Consider the following 19,981-nt stretch of genomic DNA (forward strand, 5'->3'; position numbering starts at 1 on the left):
GACAGATAAGTCGACTTTTCGGTGGACATATGCTCTGTTCCAGATATTATAATGTTTTCGATATGAAAATCAGTTATCCTAGTAAAAAGTTTAACATTCTTCCAGTTCTGGAACAGAGCAATAATTTAAAAATAAAACTGCAACAAAGGCGATTTTCAACACAGACATATATTCAAATTAAAAAGACGAACCAGAACTCAAAGTCTTCTTTATTATACCCTCCACATTGAGAACATCCCTAAATATTCGTCGTAGACCCCATAAGCTATATATATTCATGATCAACATAAAATTCTACGTCGATTTAACAACGTCCGTCTGTCTATTGAAATCACGATATATCCCATATTATTTGACGTAGAGTAAATTTGGCAGAACAATTTGTATTGTGTTTAGGATGGTTGGAATTGAAAATAACGTCCAAATAACGCCATATAACGTACCTTCCGATATTCGGTATTTTGATGATTTTTGCCATATTTTTTCACGGATTTGTTTAAAAATTGGTATTTACAGATCGTAATGGGTTCAAGATCCTGTGGCGGACCATTGCATTGGTAGTTATAGTTTGTAATAGGTTCAAGCTCCGCTGGCGGAACATAGTATATATGGTCCACTTTTGGTATATCCTCCATATAACGGTACCTCATGACATTCGGTGTTTTGATAATTTTAGTCACATTTTTCTACGGATTTGTCTAAAAATTGGTATTTATAGTTCTTAATGGGTTCCTGTGGCGGAACATTGTATGTAAAGGTCCACGTTTTCGTATAGCCCCAATATAACGGGCCCCTCTCTATATTCGGTATTTTGGTGATTTTTGGCACATTTTTGTTCACGGCTTTGTGTAAATATTGGTATTTGTAGGTCATAATGGGTTCTACCTCCGATGGCGGAACATAGTATATATAGGTCCGTGTTTTGATATAGCCTCCATAGAACGGTAACTCCCGATATTCGATGTTTTGATGATTTTTGTCAATATTTTCATGGAATTGTCCAGAAATTTGTTTTTGTAGTTCGTAATGGAGTATAGCTTCTGTGGCGGAACATAGTATGTATATGTTCACGTTTTCACATTGCCCACGTATTAGGGTAACTCCGGATATTCAGCATTTTAATGATTTTCGCCACATTTTTTGAAAATTGGTATTTAAAGGTATTTGTAGTCACATTTACCCATGAAATTGTTTCAATTTTGGTATTTACGACTGGCAATAGATAATTATCCTTGAAGTAGAAAAATTATCTATAGAGGTTTTTGTTTTGGTATAACCCCATAAGACGGCCACTAAAGGGTAAAAAAGCAAAAATGGCGCCCAATGACTCTCTTTAAAATTGATTGAATGCTAACATTTGATTGGTTGATTTTAAAGGATTATCTCCGGATTTAGCCACCAATTTAACCAGAATGGGTGTTCAGGGAGCCCGATTACATCGGTGGTTAAATCCGTAGATAATCCTTCAAAATCAATCAATCAATCAAATGTTACCAGTCAATCAATTTTAGAGAGAATCATTGGGCGCCATTGGTACTTCTAAGATTTTTTGGGAGAACTTACCTCGAAAATCTCATTTTTGTCGTCACAATTTGCTATAGCTAAGATTTTTTTATAAAAAGATCGCTCCATTTTTGGAAAAAAGGCCGGGGTATATATTTTTTTTTATATTTAATCCTTACAAAAGGCGGTGTCTGTAGATCGTCCCGTTAGTCAGAAAGGTGAATTATAATCATATAAGGATAAGGTATATTAAAGCTATCTATATTTTTTTTTTTTTTTTTGGAAAATATATACCGATTGGACTTCCTATCGTTTAACCTGAATAATGACAGATCCATATTTTGGTCGACAGCTTATTGTCTTTCATAGCCTCGTTCTGCTGCATTAAGCAGAAAAAAACTTTCTTTATCTATTCCAACCCACTGCTATGTTGTTAGATAGAAAGGATTAGCAATGTCCTCCGCGTTTGATAGTAAATTTCACATAAGGCCGTCTGACCCTAGAGTTTTTTTTATGGCGAGATAGACGCCCAAAGGCAAATCCAAGCGAGTCGTATTTCCTTATTTGGTAAACATTTTTAGTTCGTATCAAGTTTGTGATAATTCCTAAAAACAGCAGGTCGAATATTGATGCGTAATTTTTTCATTTGAAATTTCAGTTATCAGTTATTGACCATGTTATCACAAATGTGGATAGTTGAAAATTGATATTTATATTTGTTTTGTTTTCAAACGACACAATCTAATCATGATCGCCATACACAGTGGAACATGATTATATTGACAATATTTCAAAAACTCTTTGACGTTTCCCAACTGTAATCAGTTTAAAAAGCTCTGCAAAATTGTAATCTCTTAAATTTCATGGCAATCAAGTCCCACTGTAACCATTTTCCTATTCCCCTGGAAAAATAACTTTGTAATGCAAAGACCCGCACTTGAAGATACTCGACAGCCCCTTATCCGTTAACCGGGAAATGGTTGAGTTTTAAATTTGCTTTGACTCTTCGCAAATTTTTTGTCAAGTGCACAATTAAGGTTTAAACGAAGAATTTGCGGGCAACAAAATGTTAAGGATTTGTTTTCCGCCCAGCACTGCCATGGACCACAATAGAACAATAACAAGAACTACAAAAACGGCAACCTGAAACAACGGGGAAATGGCTTTGCCGTTGTCGCCGCCAACGCCACAGCATCAGCATCCATTCGGTATTTGCTTTAGATTCCCTTTCATGGGAAATTTCACCTTGACTAACGTTTCTATTTTCTCTGCAGAGTTTTCAATGCATTTTCCAGGGACAAAAAGTGCATGCGTTTCACAATGCACTGCAGCAGTTCGATGGTGCTGGGAGTGGAGTGGTGGCGGCGGCAGGGGCTAATCAAATTCCATTGCAACGGTTATCCCTCGTGAAATTTGTTATTGTTTTTTTTTTTTGTCTTTGTTTTTGCTTTTCTTTTGCTAGGAAATGAAAATCTCTTTATGATACATACATTTTATGTTTCTTTCGCTCGTTCGCAGGAATTTAATGGCAAATCTTCTTCCTCTTCCCTGGAATTGTCCAATAGGGGGAGGGGGGATGGATAAATGCTGATTTTTGTTGACACTCTCACACCCGCCGCTACCGTTTGTGTGTTTTTATTTTGCCTTTAAACGCCACACATTTTTCTCATAGCCTTTATTGAAGAGGAATCAAATACGCACCAACACACACACACACAAACACAACAGAAATTTGTTATATCACAGCTTGCTCAATACACACATCGATGAACGGAGGAACACACACACAGAGACACACACCGCTTATGGCACGGCCAACATGCAATGTCCTTTTTCTAAAGATTTTCTTGATTTTTTTTTGTTAACAATTTTCTTGGCTTAATTTTTTTGTAAATTAATACTTTTTGGAAAGGCTAGGATTGGGTGATTGTTCAAAAACAAATGGGAATTTATTTATTTTTACTTTGTTTACTCTGTCACTCGGCGTTCGTTTTTGTTTTCGCTTTGGTCTGCTTGTTTTGAAGTTAAAATTAGAAATAAGGAAATCATGAGAAACCGCTACAATTATAAACAACAAAGACGCGTGTACCGTTATCGAGTTATCACATTTTTACCGTTAGCCGCGCCATTAAGGACTAAAAGTTTGTTGGATATGCAAAAACCCCTCACCAACACACACAACCACCAGTGTACAGAGAGAGAGCCATATCTTGACGGCAGAGTTACTCTCACTCATTCGCCATGGTAACCTTTTAAGGAATTCTACTCAAAAGCTCTCCCTTTGAGTGGGATTGAAGTAAACACAGAGAGTTTCGACTGTTCCCAAACAATTTCTTTTCATCATCATTTCATTGTTCGTTGCTCCAGCCAAAGACACAAAAAAGCTTGCAAAAATTAAGCTTATCATAAAAATCGCTGAAGAACAAAAGCTTTTGATTTTCTTTAACTATGAATGAATTATAATTATTTATTTTATGGATTTGTATGAGCAATATTCATATATAGGTAGGTTTTTTGTGTGACATTTACCATAACCACCGGGAGAGGGGAGAGCAGACATTAATCATACAGTCGGTGTCGAAAGATGGTAACAAAAAACAAATGACCTATGTCGAAAAACAAAATGTGAAGAAATAAAATATAAGATTTTCGAGTTTGATATGAAAAACCACGGTACTGAAATCGGGCACACTTAGAAATAAAATTAATCAACTGTGTCTGTCTAAATTGTATGATGTTCATATGCCATTTTTAAAATATAACATCATGTCGCGCTAAGACATTAAGAAATTACGGTCCCATATATTTCTTGACATAAAAAGTGTTTTTGTTTTTGACACCCTCGTTTTGAAATGTTCAATCTGATAACAATTCGTGCAATCAAGGGTTAATTGAATTCTATGGAGTTCCTTGACTAAACAACTACAGTTTAGATGACAAAGTACAGGTCGCATTTATTGCCCGATCCAGATAAAATTTTGCACAAGTAATTCGTTTGACCCAAGGACGAACCCTAATAATCGGTCAAAATTTAGACATTGCTCTTCATCCGATTTGCCTTTATTGTGCACCAAACGTTTAATATAAGTCCAAATAATATGACTTGCACTTACGACCAACTTAGTCCTGGAAATAATAATGGCAAAGATGATCGAAATCGGTTGAGATATAGATATAGCTCCCATATATAGGGTGAGATAAAAAAAAAACTGCAACAAAGTCAAAAGTCATAATTTTTACATGTTTTTTATTTTATTGAATGGAAGCAAAAAATGCCGGAAATAGCATCAAATTTTAGAAAAATTTTAGATTTGTTCGAATTATGGTCTTCATACGAACATAAAACCGTCACACGCTGCCCGCATGTTGTTCTGCGATATTTTGCCAATCTTGCTTTCCAAAGTACTCCAGACACAATAATCCAACGGATTGGTATCCATAGATTTTGGTGCCCATTGTGCGTTGGAAATTAAGCGAGGAATCTCATTTTGTAACCATTTTTTGGTGGTGCGTGCTGAGTCCTGTTAGAATGTCCAACGTCTGCGGCCAAAATGTTTGCGTGCCCAAAGCCAGAATATTTTCGCGATAATATTCGGCATTTATTCTGATGCCACGGTCGATAAATACGAGCGGAGAGCGACCACCGGCTTTTATGGCGACCCACACAATCACCCTGCCCTGCGGTTGAGTTCTGGTGGCCAACCGAAGGTGCACATTTTCAGCTGACCTCTTTGGCAAGTAAACAGAATCATGTTGTTGGCTTACAAACTGCTAGATAACGAATTTTTTTCTCATGCGTTGTAAGTTCTTGCACTTTTTGGAATTTCAATGGCTTTACCCCGAGCTCATTTTTCAATATTTCCGAATAGGATATTGCGATATGTTCAGCTCACGAGCCATTTTTCGGCCACTGCGACGCGGGTTTCGATCAAGTCGTTTCTTTACTTTTCGAACCATTTCTGCTGATGTTGCTGTTTTCTTCCGGCTACTTTCTTGACGTCGGGCTACGCTACCAGTCTCACGCTAACGAGCGATGGTACGAGACATAAAAGATTTATTCACATTTTAAATGCTGGAGTGCTCTAACGACAGCCACTTTTGGTTTTCCAGCCAAATATAAAGAAATCACACTATCACGCTTGAATTCCATCGCGAATAATTTTTTTCTGGAAAATTCTCAACAAAATGCTTTTGTACGCTTGCAAACAATATAATGAGCTGTTACTGGAATAATTTTAACCGCTGTCGGACGAGTGGCTTAGAAATGACAGCAGTCTGAAGTTGGTTGCAGTTTTTTCATCTCACTCTGTATATGCAAAATTTGATGAAAACGGATGTAGGGTATCATAAAGTCGGTCCCTTTCTTTACTGGTGTTTTTTTAATACTCGACTGGAAACCTCTAGGTCATTAATTTTTTATTTTAATTACCATTACCATTCAAAAGTTCCTTTTAACGACAATTCTTAAAAAAATTCTTCAAAAAGTTTTAACTATGAACCAATTTTCGACACCCACTGTCCGAAATGCTTTACATTAACATTTTATTGTCAGACCATAACATCAGCCATAAAGCGATTAATATGATTTTCATAATAAATATTTTTATGACTCAATCTGCATTCATTCAAAGAAAGGGATAAATGGGCACATTTATATCCTTGTGGTAATCTTTCATTTCATTTCGCTTTGTTTTGTTTTACATTAAATGGATACTTAAATATTTAGCTTTCATTGACAGTTAGAAGTTAAACATCCTTTGTGGGTAGGTAAATATGAATGCTGGTAGTGGGAGATGTTGGCTGGCATGACATGACGTGTAACCTTGACCTCCTGTTGTACTGGCAAAATTCACATCATAGCTAGGTATTACTCAGAAATGCGGGTGGAGCATTTCTCTGGTGGTTGGGGAGTTTTCCTGACAACAACAAAGAAACCGGTTACAATATCTTGGCGTCGAATGATGACCTTCATTATTTTCAAAATTTGCTCCCCATTGAGAGCAATGACTCGATTCAAATGTAAGCCAATTTGAAAGGAAACGTGACAAAGGTATTTCGGTTTTTCATTCTTTTTTTTTTTGGAGCCAACAAAAGTGTCATTCGAAACAATGAAATGATTTCGCAGCAAATAGGAGCAGCTTAGAAAGTCATTAAATTTGACAGTTTTTTTGTAAAGATAACAAAAAGTGAAAAATGATGTATGTGTGATACACATAAATGGATATCTATTTTGCTAAATTGAAACAAAATACCCAAGAATTCTTTATGACTGCCCCACAAAAATTTTACTCTTTTTGTTACACGGCATTAGTAAATCCCATCCCCCCACTTTGATAGGTTAAAGAAGATTAATGACTTTGATAAATAAACATCTTTAAAGTGAGCATTGAAAGGCACCAGCAATTATAATTGCGGAGAATATTTGATTCTTAAGAGGTAACAGGAACACCATATATTTTTCACTCAAAATCATTGCTTCATAGGAATTCCCTACGACTCTGCGCACAGAGAGAGAGTGAGAGAGAAAAATACAGGGTTCGGAAATCATGCAAATTATGAATATTGTCATATGATGAGTATTATTACAGTTTAATTGAATTTTTACAGTTTACTGGATTTAGTAAACCCAGTTGATTTAAATTGTCAATTCGATTGCATAAACGTCAAATACATTCATATAAAGGAGATTTGATCGGGAAACAACTGTTGGATTAAGATTTAAATGTGACTTAATTTTAAACAATTTTCTTAAAGGTTTGAAATCCAAAAACCCGTTGAAAACAATTGGAACACAAATAACACAACAAAATACAAATACTCATTGACTCCCTATATAACCCAAACAATCCTGGTACATTTATATTGATATTGTCCAATCGTATCCCGCTTTTTTATAAATAACTCGTGCTATCAAAATTATATTGAATTGTAGGGAGGTCAATTGACTAAACCACTTCAGTTCAGACACCCAATCCAGTGAAAAATTTTATTGAACTAATTCATTTGTGAACCACAAAATTTATAATACGACGCATATTCACTGTTACTGAGAAATATACCCGTATTTCGATGTATGTCAAGGATAGATCTACATGGTGAGATGAAAAAACTGCAACCAACTTCAGACTGCTGTCATTTCTAAGCCACACATCCGACAGCTGTTAAAATTATTTTTTATTGTCTACTCATTATATTGTTTACAAGCGTATAAAATCATTTTTGGTGAGAATTTTCCAGAAAAATAGTGTGATTTATTTATATTTGGCTGGAAAACCACAAGTGGCTATCGTTAGAGCACTTCAGCATTTACAAGTGAATAAATCTTTTGTCTCACGTACCATCGCTCGTTACCGTGATACTGGCAGCGTAGAACGACGTCAATGAACTGGACGGACATAAGAAATGGTTCGAAAAGTAAGGAAGCTACTTGATCGAAACCCACGTCGCAGTGGCCGAAAAATGGCTCGTGAGCTGAACATATCACAATATTCCATTCGGCAAATATTGAAAAATGAGCTCGGGGTAAAGCCATTGAAATTCCAAAAAGTCCAAGAACAAGGAAAGAATATAGACTCTAAAGAGCTAAAGTGTTGCTTCGCTTGGCTGAAAGTGGTGAACTATCGAATTTGGTTTTCTCCGATGAGAAAACATTCGTTGTCCAGCAGTTTGTAAACAAAACAGCTGAAAATTTGCACCTTCGGTTGGCTACCAGAACTCAAGCGCCGGCCATGGTGATGGTGTGTTCAAAATTAGCCGCCATAACAGCCGATGGTCGCTCTCCGCTCGTATTAATCGACCGTGGCATCAGAATAAATGCCGAATATTATGGCAAAAACATTCTGGAGGGTGTATTAAAGCCTTGGGCACGCAAACATTTTGGCCGCAGACCTTGGACATTCCAAAAGGGCTCAGCACGAGCCACCCAAGAATGGTTAAAAAATGAGGTTCCTCACTTCATTTCCAGCGCACAATGGCCACCAAAATCTCCGGATACCAATCCGTTGGACTATTGTGTCTGGAGTATTTTAGGAAAGCAAGGTTGGCACTAAAAAATACCAAAGTGTCGATCACTTCAAGCAGGCGCTTCGGCGGGAATGGATCAAAATACCGCAAATGTCATGAACCAGACACCTCAACCACCGGTATACGTAATTTTCTGCAGTAGGATGTAGTATCCATTTGAAAATATTCCAGAGAAAAGTTTGACATATCATCAAAATACCGAATATCTTGGGATCTATACCAAAACTTGTACCTATATATAGGTCAAAATTAGGATTTGTCTTGCACACGGTGGACACAAACTGCCAATTTACGGCTAATTCTTTTTGAAATTGTGTCTGAAAACCTCAAAATACCTTCAATATGCTGGTACAGATTTTAATTTCCCGTTTTCAATACCAAAAATATTCGAAATCTGGCTCACCGAAATCCACTTCTGAATTCTTTTTTCCACAATCTCAATAACTTTTCACTCAGTAAATTCTAGTTTATATTGTCTTTTGTTGTTTTCCGAACCCTGCATTGAGTTATTTTCTCACATAATGTTTGCCTCTCTTTTGTCCCTCTCTCTCTTTTCAATTTCCTTCCGGACTTCATATCTCTTCACTCAAATGGCCAACTTATATAACCATTCATCAACAACAAACTTTAGTGACTAGGAATAGTTCTACAAATGGTTTGACTATCTGAAGCAAATAAACGACTACAGCAAGCGCCTCTATGTAACTCATCGAGGGTGTGTGTGTGTGTGTGCGGAGGGACAAGTGTCTCTGAGGTATGTGCAAATGTACTTCCGCGCAAATTAAAAGGTGTTGATGGCAGGTAAAACTGGCCCATTCATAATAACAACTTTCGCACTTTGGCCGTGTCGTCGTGAATAGCTGCATTGTTGTGGCTAAACGTCAGTGTGTGTGTGGGGGGGAGCCTTCAGCGGGGAAGAAGTGTTTAATTTGTTTCTGCAAAACTTATCACTGCCCATATGAGCGGGCGGGAACTGCACTTGTGCACTGTTTGTTCACAGAGGATATATCAATGGCCAAGTGACCTAACACGGATGCAGAAATTTAGTTTGAAAATGAATAGAGGAGGAGGTGACCGGACAAATCCTGCCAATGGTCATGGGGGTTAAATGTTAGTTATTAAATCAAAACCTATGTTTATTTTCAACGACTCAACTGTCAGATGGCTTGATGATACCGGACAAAAGTGTTGCACACAGGAAGACAGAGCGAGCGAGAGAGAGAGAGAGATCAAATGTGAAAAGTGTAAAAGGGAATAAAGCACAAAACAAATAACAAACGATTGATGTTCGCTAGTGGCCTTGACTCACAACGGAAGTGAAAATCTCATATCCTTTATTTGAATGGAAAGCAAACATTTCCTTTGTGATTTCCCAGAATTCCCTCTGCCATATGGAATGACCGGACAAAAGGCCTATAAACGCTCACATTTAATCCACCAACGCAGTGTTCAATGTCATATGGCTGGCTGCTGGCCTGCCGAAAATTGTTTGGGTGTCTCAAATATTTTTGTGCAATTTGTGCTAATTTATCATTGAAATGGAAAATGAATGTTTTAATTTTGTTGTTATTTCGTTTGGTTTCTTTGTTCAAATTTCAATGGCCAGCCAAAATCGCCAAAGAAAAAATCTCTCCGTCAGCCATCTAAAATGATTTGTTAGTAGGTGTAGACGTAAAATACTTGTTGAAATGTATATATGCAGAGAAGTCGTCTAAAACCATAACATACCAGTGGCACAGTAAGGTGGGTCGACCCAAATGGGGGGAAAAGAAAATAAAAACAAAAATTGCGCTCTATCGTTAAGAGTAACATGGAGTTAAGCCAATGGCAGAATACTCACATCTAAGCAATCAACCATTTGAATCTTCAACAACAACAAAACAAGCATAAATTAATTAATACAAAAATAATTTTTGAAATGACCATCACTTGAAAACGATACGATTTAATATCTCCATTTTAAACAGCTTCGTTTGCCATCAAATAAAAATTAATATTTCGAAACTCTGACCCCTTTCAATACACATCTCATTCGTATATCTAAATATTTATTTGTTGTATTTGATATTAAACGGAAAATTGGATTAGGCATTTTTTCTTCAAAAAACATATAATCTTATATACATTTTAAATATACATATATGGGTGATTCCACGTTTTCGGGTGATTTTGAGTTATTGTGCGCAGTAGATGAAAATAAAATTTAAGGAAAAAGATTTTCGTGCTAACATAAATGGGGAAGAAAAACACTTATTTACATTAAAAAATACTTGTAAATGTAAACGCCTAAAAGTATACACTGTCTTCTAGAACCTTAATAAAATTCAGGTGTAGATGGCGCTCATAGGGATAATCAGAAAGTAAACTTTTTATGTTTCTATGATGTATTTTCAAAAAAAAAAAAAAGGATCTGGATCTGGAATATCCATTCAAAGGTTTGAGCTTATTTTCCTTTCTGTTTTCTTTTACGTCATCAACAGCCGAAATTGCCACCATTGAATTTATGTCGAATTTACAGTTGGCAACGGTTTATGAGTTTGTAATAATTCCCACCAAATAGTCATAAAATCGATGTACTATATATCCCCGACTTGCGTCGCTAATGAATATCGAAGAGATTCGAAGCAAATTATTAGCTTTTTTTATATGCAAGGTGGCACAAAATTAGACTTCCGACATTTTTTTGCTGTAATTTAAGACAAAATGAAAAAACTTTGATTCGTCGGCAAGGCGAGAATATGATTACTGTCATTTGAGCCCTTTTTATGGTATTTTCCATCACTTTGGCCTAAAAAATTTCGGCGATAGGTCCTTACATTCTTGACGGATATTGGCTTTAACAGCTGAAAGAGTCTGGGCTGACATAAACTCGCCACTTCAAAAAGCCCCACAAAAAGATGTCTGGAGCGGTCAAATCAGGCAACCTTGCTGGCCAGTGCAAATCGCCAAAACCGGAGATTAGGCTCCCGGGAAATTGCATACTTCAGCATATCGATTGTGGCACGTGCAGTATACAATGCCGTTGCACTGTCCTGTTGGAACCACATGTTTTCCAATCCCACCACATCAAGTTGCGGCAAAAAGAAGTCGTTAGTCATTGCTCACCATTCACATTGACTGGTTGGCCCGCGATGTCTTCGAAGAAAAAGAGGTCCGATTACTCGTCCAGTGAAAACAATACACCATACAGTGACTTTGAGCGGCTCTTTGTGTGTTACATGCGGATTTTCAGTGTCCCAGAAGCTTGAATGTTGCTTATATACGTACCCGCTCAGATGTAAGTGGGCCTCATCCCTCATGATTATCTTTGATGAAAAATCATCTTCTTCTTTGTGGTTAGTAAGGATGGCTACGCGAATGTATGTTAGACGCGATTGGCGGTCAGCAGCTAATAGATGATGCACCATCTGGACTTTATACGGAAACATCTTCAAATCTTGTACCAAAATTCGCTGCAAAGACCGTGGACTGATACTCATTTGCGTGGCAAGTCCTCAGCTACAGCAGCAATATTCTCTCCACAACGGATACTCCGGGATCTGCCACGCCTGGCAGCATCTTTTGTTGTGTAAGTCTCTTCTAGGCGAACGGCTAAATGTCGCAGTAGGCGTTGGACGGCCAGGATATCTGCGACGAAATTCACGTTGTGCCAAGGTCACCGACCGATTATTGATCAAATAAACTTTTTTTATTGGGAAAATATTCACAAGGGGAAAACAATTGAATTGCAATTTAAAAAGCGAGGTAAATTTTCAATTTATTAATTCAAATCTTAATACTTACATAGGTTAAATGACTTAAATTTAACTATTCTATAAATAAACACTAGACACTAGTGGTAGACACTATCAACTGTAATTATGCCTCAAGACCACGCACTTCGAGGCCCCAGTGTATTTATTATCTGTCGCTTAAATCACACATTGAAAATTTTAAAAAATGGAATCGATTTTAGTCAATTTTGAGCTGGAAAGGGGAAATTTGAAAAAATACATTTCTCGCAAAAATTTGAAAGTTTCAAAGTCGACATTTTGGCGTATTGCTGCTTGTGATGCAGTAAATTCTCGAGTTTTGGTCGTAAGAGGGGAAGACCCAAAGAGGGAACCTCGACATCATTTTCATGCAAGACTGAGTAATACTCATACCCAGTCATTCCCCATTAGCATAAAGTATGAAATAAAAAATATGTAAAACGTTTTTATATCCCGCACACCACTTGGTCCTGGAATATATTCAAACATTTCCATCAGCTGATTTTATCGTGTACTATCCCACACATCTAGAAACGATAGAATTTTGTGTTTGAAAATATATTTCAAACGAATTGTTTGCTAAAAACCTGAATGTGGGTGGGTGGATGTTGACTACATTGTTGACCCCCTCGATATCTGTTGTGTGCGCGCCTCATTCATTCGGTGTTTATAATTCACATTTCATGCCAATGCCGCCATGGGATAAATGAAAAAAAAGAAGCACACACGAAAAAAAAAAAAAAAACAATTATATGGACTGGGCAAAAAGTTTTCAAGAATAATACATAAAATATAAATGACTAAAATATGTATTACTGGAACTAAATTAAATGAATTTGGCACGTGGATGAGTAAATGAAAATGATGAAATTCATTTGTGGTGCTAAAATTTCCAACACAAATGTATTGAGAATCAATTGAAAACATATACTTTTTAGTTTTTCAAATCAGCCACCAAGTTTTAGCTAAGCCTCACTTAAATACCAGATTTTACCAATTAAGGATAGATAAACTATCGAGCGAATAATTCAATAGCTGCGTGTGATTGTCTCTGTGACTAAAACTATGAAAACACGTCACAATTTTAGAAGAACACAAACAGAGAACCAGCTGGCTTTTAATGTCACTGTTTTTATTTAATTTGTTACTGTTGTCATTAACTTGTTTTGTTACATTTGCATTGAATTTTTAGCAATTTATTAAAAAAAAAAAGGAAATGGCCATTTTTGTTTGTTTTGAGTCATAATAAATTAGACTTATTTTCTTAATAATTTTGAATGAAATATTAGCATTAGGAGATTTGAAGAGGAAAACACAAATGCTTATAAGTACCAAACTACTTTCCTTTAATGAAAATTTAAACAACATTTTTCTCCAATGGCCAAAAACAACAGGTTTATTTTGGTAGTATTTTGAAAATTAAAAAATAAGCACTTAAAATTTTATGATTATTAATTTTTCAATTGGCCCAATTTGTTCAAAATATGCAGCCGGTTTTTATTTTTGATAATATGAAAATACTAAAAATATATTTAAATCCGTGTTGGACAAAACACAAAAGCTTTTGTGAAAGCGACGAGAACACACAATCTTCCAGCCCTACTGTCATTTCAAATTTCTCTGGCTCAAAGGACAAATTTTGAGAAAACAATCTATCCGACTCGAAGGACCAAATGTAAAAATGAGAAGAGAAAACCGCTGAATTTAGTTCTGTCCGGCTTGATGGGCCAAATGTTCATCGAGCAAAGAAACGCAACCATCCGTGTCGGCTACAACTCAAATCTGATTTTATTCAAACTCATTTTAATTAAGTACTGCAAAAACTTATCTAACTTCACCTAGTCGCCGCCATACAATCATTGTTATTGTTTATGAGAAAAACGCTACAAGGACAGCACCAATACTCGCCCTTGAAGGCAATTCCCATGTACACTGGTGGCCAAAACTAAAGCAACTGAAATTACAAAGAGAATGACTGCCCTGTAACTTTTTCAAAAATTAAGAAAATGAGAAAGTTTTTCTTGTTTTAAATTAGGTACTGTATTCACTTTTTAAAAACCTAAAACATAAAACCAAAATTCATTTTTATATAAAAAATAATGTTTGGTAAAGTCAATTAACCGGATTTTGGCTTGGACAAAACAAAAGCAACTCTATTGTACACGCATATAACCGCTGCAATTTCAGTTGTTTTTACTGAGATATTTATCGCTTTTTGCTTCCTTCGACAATTTCGCTTGTCATAAATCCTTTTTGAGAAGTTTTTTACAACAGTATGGGTTTTTCTTTTCGTTGTTTAAGTACTGCCCAAAAAATTTAAAAAATTGTTAGAAGCAAATACAGTACCTGAATAAAACAGCAAATTATCAGTGACTATCAAAACAACAAATCACAGAAAATGATTTCCGAGAAATATTTCATAAATATTTATGTGATTCCATAATTATTTCTGTATACTAAGTCGGTTTTTTTGAAACTGGATCTGTAGTAACAGTCCATAACGGATGAAGGCCGTGAAAAACTTCAGCCCGTACTGATCCACAAATTGTGACAGAAATAAAAAACAACTATTTAAGAGTTCAACTGGATTGGTAAGAGAGCAATCATTGGATATAAGCTCGAGATCAGTGCGTAGACGAGTAGTGGCAGCTGGTCTGCATGCCCGTAAGACATCAAAAAACCATTTATATCTGAAAAAAATCAAAAAGGCTTTCGGAAACGATAATATTAAGTGGAATCAAGTTCAATGGAAAAAAACATTATTTCTGGGATGAGTCCACGTTTAATATTAAAGGCTCAGACGTGAAAAATTTTACGGTGAGAAGACCAAAAAATGAAGGACTCAAGCCGCAGTGTTGCAAAGGTACTGTGAAGCATGAGGGAGGGTCAAAAATGGCGTGGCGCTGTTTTTCTTTCTATGGACTTGGGCCTACCCATAAAATAAAGAAAGTTGTGGATCGGTTTGTTTACAAATATGTGTTGGACATCACGTTGTTCCCTTACACTGAGTAAAATATTCGGCTGATTTGGGTGTTTCAGCATGACAATGATCCCAAACTTGTATCAAAACTTGTCAAATATTGGTTGCGGAAGTCAAAAATTCATGTTTTGTTATGGCCGACACAATCACCTGACCTAAACTCCTTAGAAAACCTTTGGAGTGTCGTAGATAGGAAGATCAAGAGAGATTCGGAAATAAATAAGCACAACATTTTCTAAAGAATTCGGGGTGCCTGGGAAAGCACTCCCAAGGATCAAATTGAGCGTGTTATAGATTCAATGCCTTGTAGGTGTGCAGCTGCTATCAAAAATAATGGTTATGCTATCGACTACTAGCCAAAATTTAATTATTTTAAAATAAAAAATCAAAAGTTGCTTTAGTTTTGACCAAGCAAAAATTGGGTCATTTTAGTTTTCCACATATTGTTTTTCGTTCAAAATTATTTTTGTATTTTTATTTTTAGTTTCTTAAAAGTGAATTAAACCCCTCATTTAAAACTGGAAAAATAATTACGATTTGTTTATTTTTGTAAAAGTTACAGGACATTTATTGTCTTTGCGATTTAAGTTGCTTTAGTTTTGGCCACCAGTGTACGTCGTCACTTCCTTTTTTCTATACTGGCAATGCCATATCATTGCTTCTGCCTTTGATCGATGTTCTCTTGCTCTCAGAGTAAGAAAGGAGAAACAAATGTTTTGAGAAGAAGAAGAATCTCATTTTAATTTTTAATTGTTTTTTGCACTTGACCAAGAAGGTCGTAGAAATAAAGTTGGGACCCCAATATAATTTAAATTTAAAGCGTAAAATATGAGTGAAACTAAAGAGAAACCATTATGCGTTTGATTCAAAGCCAGTACCGAAGATAGAAACAACAACTTGCTCTTTGGTGCGTCATCCCAGTGAGAGCTGCCCGTATCCGGAGAAAACTTGGAACCCTTTTCCAAGTGAGAATACTTGCCCGAGCCAAAAGCGCAGTTAACCAGTCGATCAGAGAAATCGACCCCGTGGTGATCGACTGTTGTCAGGTTAACTATTCCCGTCAACACTTATCTATTCTAATATTGAATGGAGAACATCGCAGGGCTGCCTGTCCCTTCCTTCCTTGGCTATCTGTTATTTGTGTACAAAATATTTTATAAAGCTTTATTCAGATTTTACACAGCACCTACACCAAAGGCAGAATCTTCTATTGGTACTGATATATTTCTCTATCCTCCACTTTTACTTTATAAAGAAGTTCGTTTATATTTATTTTAGCTGGAGGGAAGAGTTACATAGTAAATTAAAACTAATTCCTTGCAACACCCACTCCCAACAACTTGTCCAGCATGGATTATTACTAATAATTACGCGAACATTTGATACTGTAACGCTTAATGAGGTATCCACCTCCTCCTACCCGATATTGGATATCAAACCATTAAAATCATTCATGCTTTAAATGTGACTGAGTCATGATATTTTGTTCATTCATCCATTTCGTTGGTTCATCGATTCATTTCAATTCAATTTTTTTTTCCTAAAACACTGCTGCTACTACCCATTCTCAAACGTTCGAGAATAAAAATATTTTCAATGAAACTCTTCCACAACACAACTTAAAAACTCACTACGGCACACCGCCTACCTTAAATGGTAACTTTTTGTAATTATTTTTTTTGAGTAGGTATTACCTTTTTTGTAGATGACCGACCAACCGGCCAGCCAGCTGATGGAGACCGCAAATATGACGATAGAGAAGAGTGAGCGAATGAAAATGTGTGGAAGAAAATCGAACAAAAAAACAAAAAGCGTAAAACAAGTTAAAAATCAAGCGGCTATTTGTACATTAACAAGTGAATGTGACTGTGGGAGGAGATATCGGAAACATCCTCAGTGATTCAGAACGACGTTGTATTTTTTTATATTCAGCACTATGGAAGGTATATTAAGTTTGTCATTACGTTTGTAGCTTCCCTAAACAGACATATTTGTATATAAAAGCTGGATGTTGGACGAAAAGTTCGATTGAGACTAACTTCTTATAACCTTATGCCAAATCGGTTGGTTTTAAAATCCATGAAAATAACGATTATATTTATACAAGATATTTTTGAGAACCCCAAGTGAAGTCTTAAATAATAATACTGCGTTCAGTTTTCGACTGCGTCCATGTTATTAATTCAAATCTTAATACTAACATAGATTAAATGGCTTAAGCCTAACTATTCTATCAATAAACATGCATTTATTCAACACCTACTCTACGTTAACTAAACGTACCACAACATTTTGTAAACACATCGACCTACAACTATGATTGGAAAAATTCTATCCATTTGTAGCCACTTCCTAATAGCCTCTTGCAATTCTTATAGAACCCAAATGTTAGCGGAGTCTATTATAAATTGGGAATGAAACTTTTAAAATATCGAAAACCCAACGATGTGTGATATGGGATACCAATATTGTGTCTAGAATTTTCACCAGGTTGAGACCACATCCTCTGAAAAACTACCGCGTGCTAAAAGATGGTTCTTCACATTGTCATAAATCCGCCTCCAATAAGAATTCAATTCATTATCCAAAACTTTGTTGGGCCAAAACGACCACTGTTTCTCTTGGCATACCATGTTCTTCGGCTAAAATGGCTGGAGATCAATTGAGGAGGGGTTAATCAGTGTTAATTGAGTATTATTACAAGCCTGGCAGGATTCTTAATATCCCTTCCTTCCTCTCTAGGTCATTAAGACACTTTCTGGCACTTCTGTCGCCGAAGTTATTTTTACCATGGCCAATGGCCTGGATACCTTCCAAGGAACTCTTGAGTGGGTACTGCTATGAAATCGCATTCATTATAGCCTATGACCATTTTATTGATTCAGATCTTAATACCAACAAAGGTTAATCGGACTAAGTCTAACTATTCTATAAATAAACATGGATTTATTCAGTGCCTACTTTACGTTAAAGAAATTCGCAAAAAAGTTTTGTGCCTTACGGCTGCAACTAAAAGTACGACCTACACCTTCGTTTACCTATGTCGATTTTCCACTGGCGCTATGAGGAGGCACTCTGTTGTAATCTTCTATACGGCATTCTGACAAATCATAGCTAGTCACAGGCCGGTCTATACATTGTAAACCAAACTTTTTGACCTCACTCTGTCGGATAGCGAATTTAGGATTTTCTTCATATTTTTCAATTTGTCGCGGATAGCTGCGTCTGCACGGACGACTTAAAAGCGAGCTCACAAATGTTGAGGTAATTGATATTTGGAATGCTAGATCCATCGACTCAATGATTTCGGATTTAATATATTCTGAAATATTCCAAACGACTTGGAAGGAAAGAGGAAAAATTCACATTCATCAGTCCTTAATCCTTTTGCAACCTTGATTGCATTTGGCTTTCTTATACGACCGCATGTCAATTATAATTGACTGAGGTGTAACCTATTTTCCTCTAAAGAAGAATGCCAGTATTTTTTTCTCTATCTGATATTTTGTGTATTTGAGCCAGGGAGATGCTGGACCTGAATTCGCCACTTTAATTTTGCCAAATTTTACAAAAGACTTTATATTCTTCAATTATTATATTTGGTGATACTTTTTACTGATTTTTCGCAATGACTACCCCTAATGTTCACCTGAATTCAATTGTTTGTTTCTTTTTAACTTTTTTCGCCATATTCCACCAATGCCGGCTTATTGCATAAATAAATATAAAATGCAAATTAAATATGTAATAATTTCAAAATTACTATTAGAAGTCCCGACACGTACGTATTGGAATTGATTTTGGCATTAGAAAGTGAGTCGGCGACGAGACAACAATGAAGGTTTCGCTCGCTTCACTGGTCACACAAGTGGCAAATGGCGGCTGGCCTATGCACTGGCTATTGTCTTCTTTTGTTCGTATCCATTCCCATTACAAATACAAACATATGTACACCAAAGTGTTAATTTTGCCACAACTTCCGCATGGGAATGCGTTTGAATAATGAAGCCACAAGGCAATTTGTAGGGACAACATTTGTTCCCAGCTGTTGGAAGATAAACATGACCAGGCAAATAAACAAACCAACAATTCAATGCAATTTAATGGCAACAACGGAAGCCAATCAAGCCGGCACTACATCATGTCGCCGATCAACCCACCGCCCGACCGACCGACGGAGCAATCGCCACTGCAGGCAGGCAACACAAAAGACAATGAACCCAAGAATGGCAACTGGTCTACATTCTTTTCTGCAGTGCCTGCTCTTGTTCTTCCCCTCCATGTTGTCTTGGGTTTGTTTACATTTGGAATTTGGGAGTTTGAAATATTAAATTAAATATCCATTGATCCAAACCAAGCTAAAATGAATTTCCACTTATTTAATACATTCTTGTTTTGATCTTTAAACCTCCAAAAATTTTTGCTTACCCCTTGACTAAAATTTCCTCAAAAATGCTATGCACCCATCCTTGCCACTCTTCCAGTTTGCCAATAAACAATATTATTTTTTAACTTTGTGTTCTATCTGCAAGATTATCTCAACTTGTTATTTTTGTGTTGTTGTTTTCCATTTAATTCCTTATTTTCATATCGCAGCTATTGTGCACATTCGAAATTAAACAAAAACCAAAAAATATTGTATTTAATTTCTACAGTTTTTTGTCATTTGACCATCTTTCTTCACTTCACTACAAAATTCACTTCGATTCCCACGTTTAGTTTC

The 19,981-nt window shown here is 36.2% G+C and overlaps 1 protein-coding gene across 3 annotated transcripts in view; it reads right to left on the reverse strand.

Annotated features, from left to right (window-relative positions):
• Positions 1-19,981, reverse strand: part of LOC101901066 (protein phosphatase Slingshot) — a 58,864-nt gene extending 38,883 nt beyond the window's left edge. Inside the window, exon 1 of one of the 3 annotated variants that reach the window (XM_059124116.1) lies at positions 19,687-19,981. The gene's annotated coding sequence lies outside the window, so the exon portion shown is untranslated. Of the gene's footprint in view, positions 1-2,993; positions 3,653-19,686 lie in introns of those variants that run through there. The other 2 variants (XM_059124115.1, XM_011298085.3) reach the window with 2 other exon arrangements.

This window comes from Musca domestica, unplaced genomic scaffold (genome assembly GCF_030504385.1).
Source record: "Musca domestica strain aabys unplaced genomic scaffold, Musca_domestica.polishedcontigs.V.1.1 27, whole genome shotgun sequence".
In the NCBI taxonomy this organism is placed as follows: Eukaryota; Metazoa; Arthropoda; class Insecta; order Diptera; family Muscidae; genus Musca; species Musca domestica.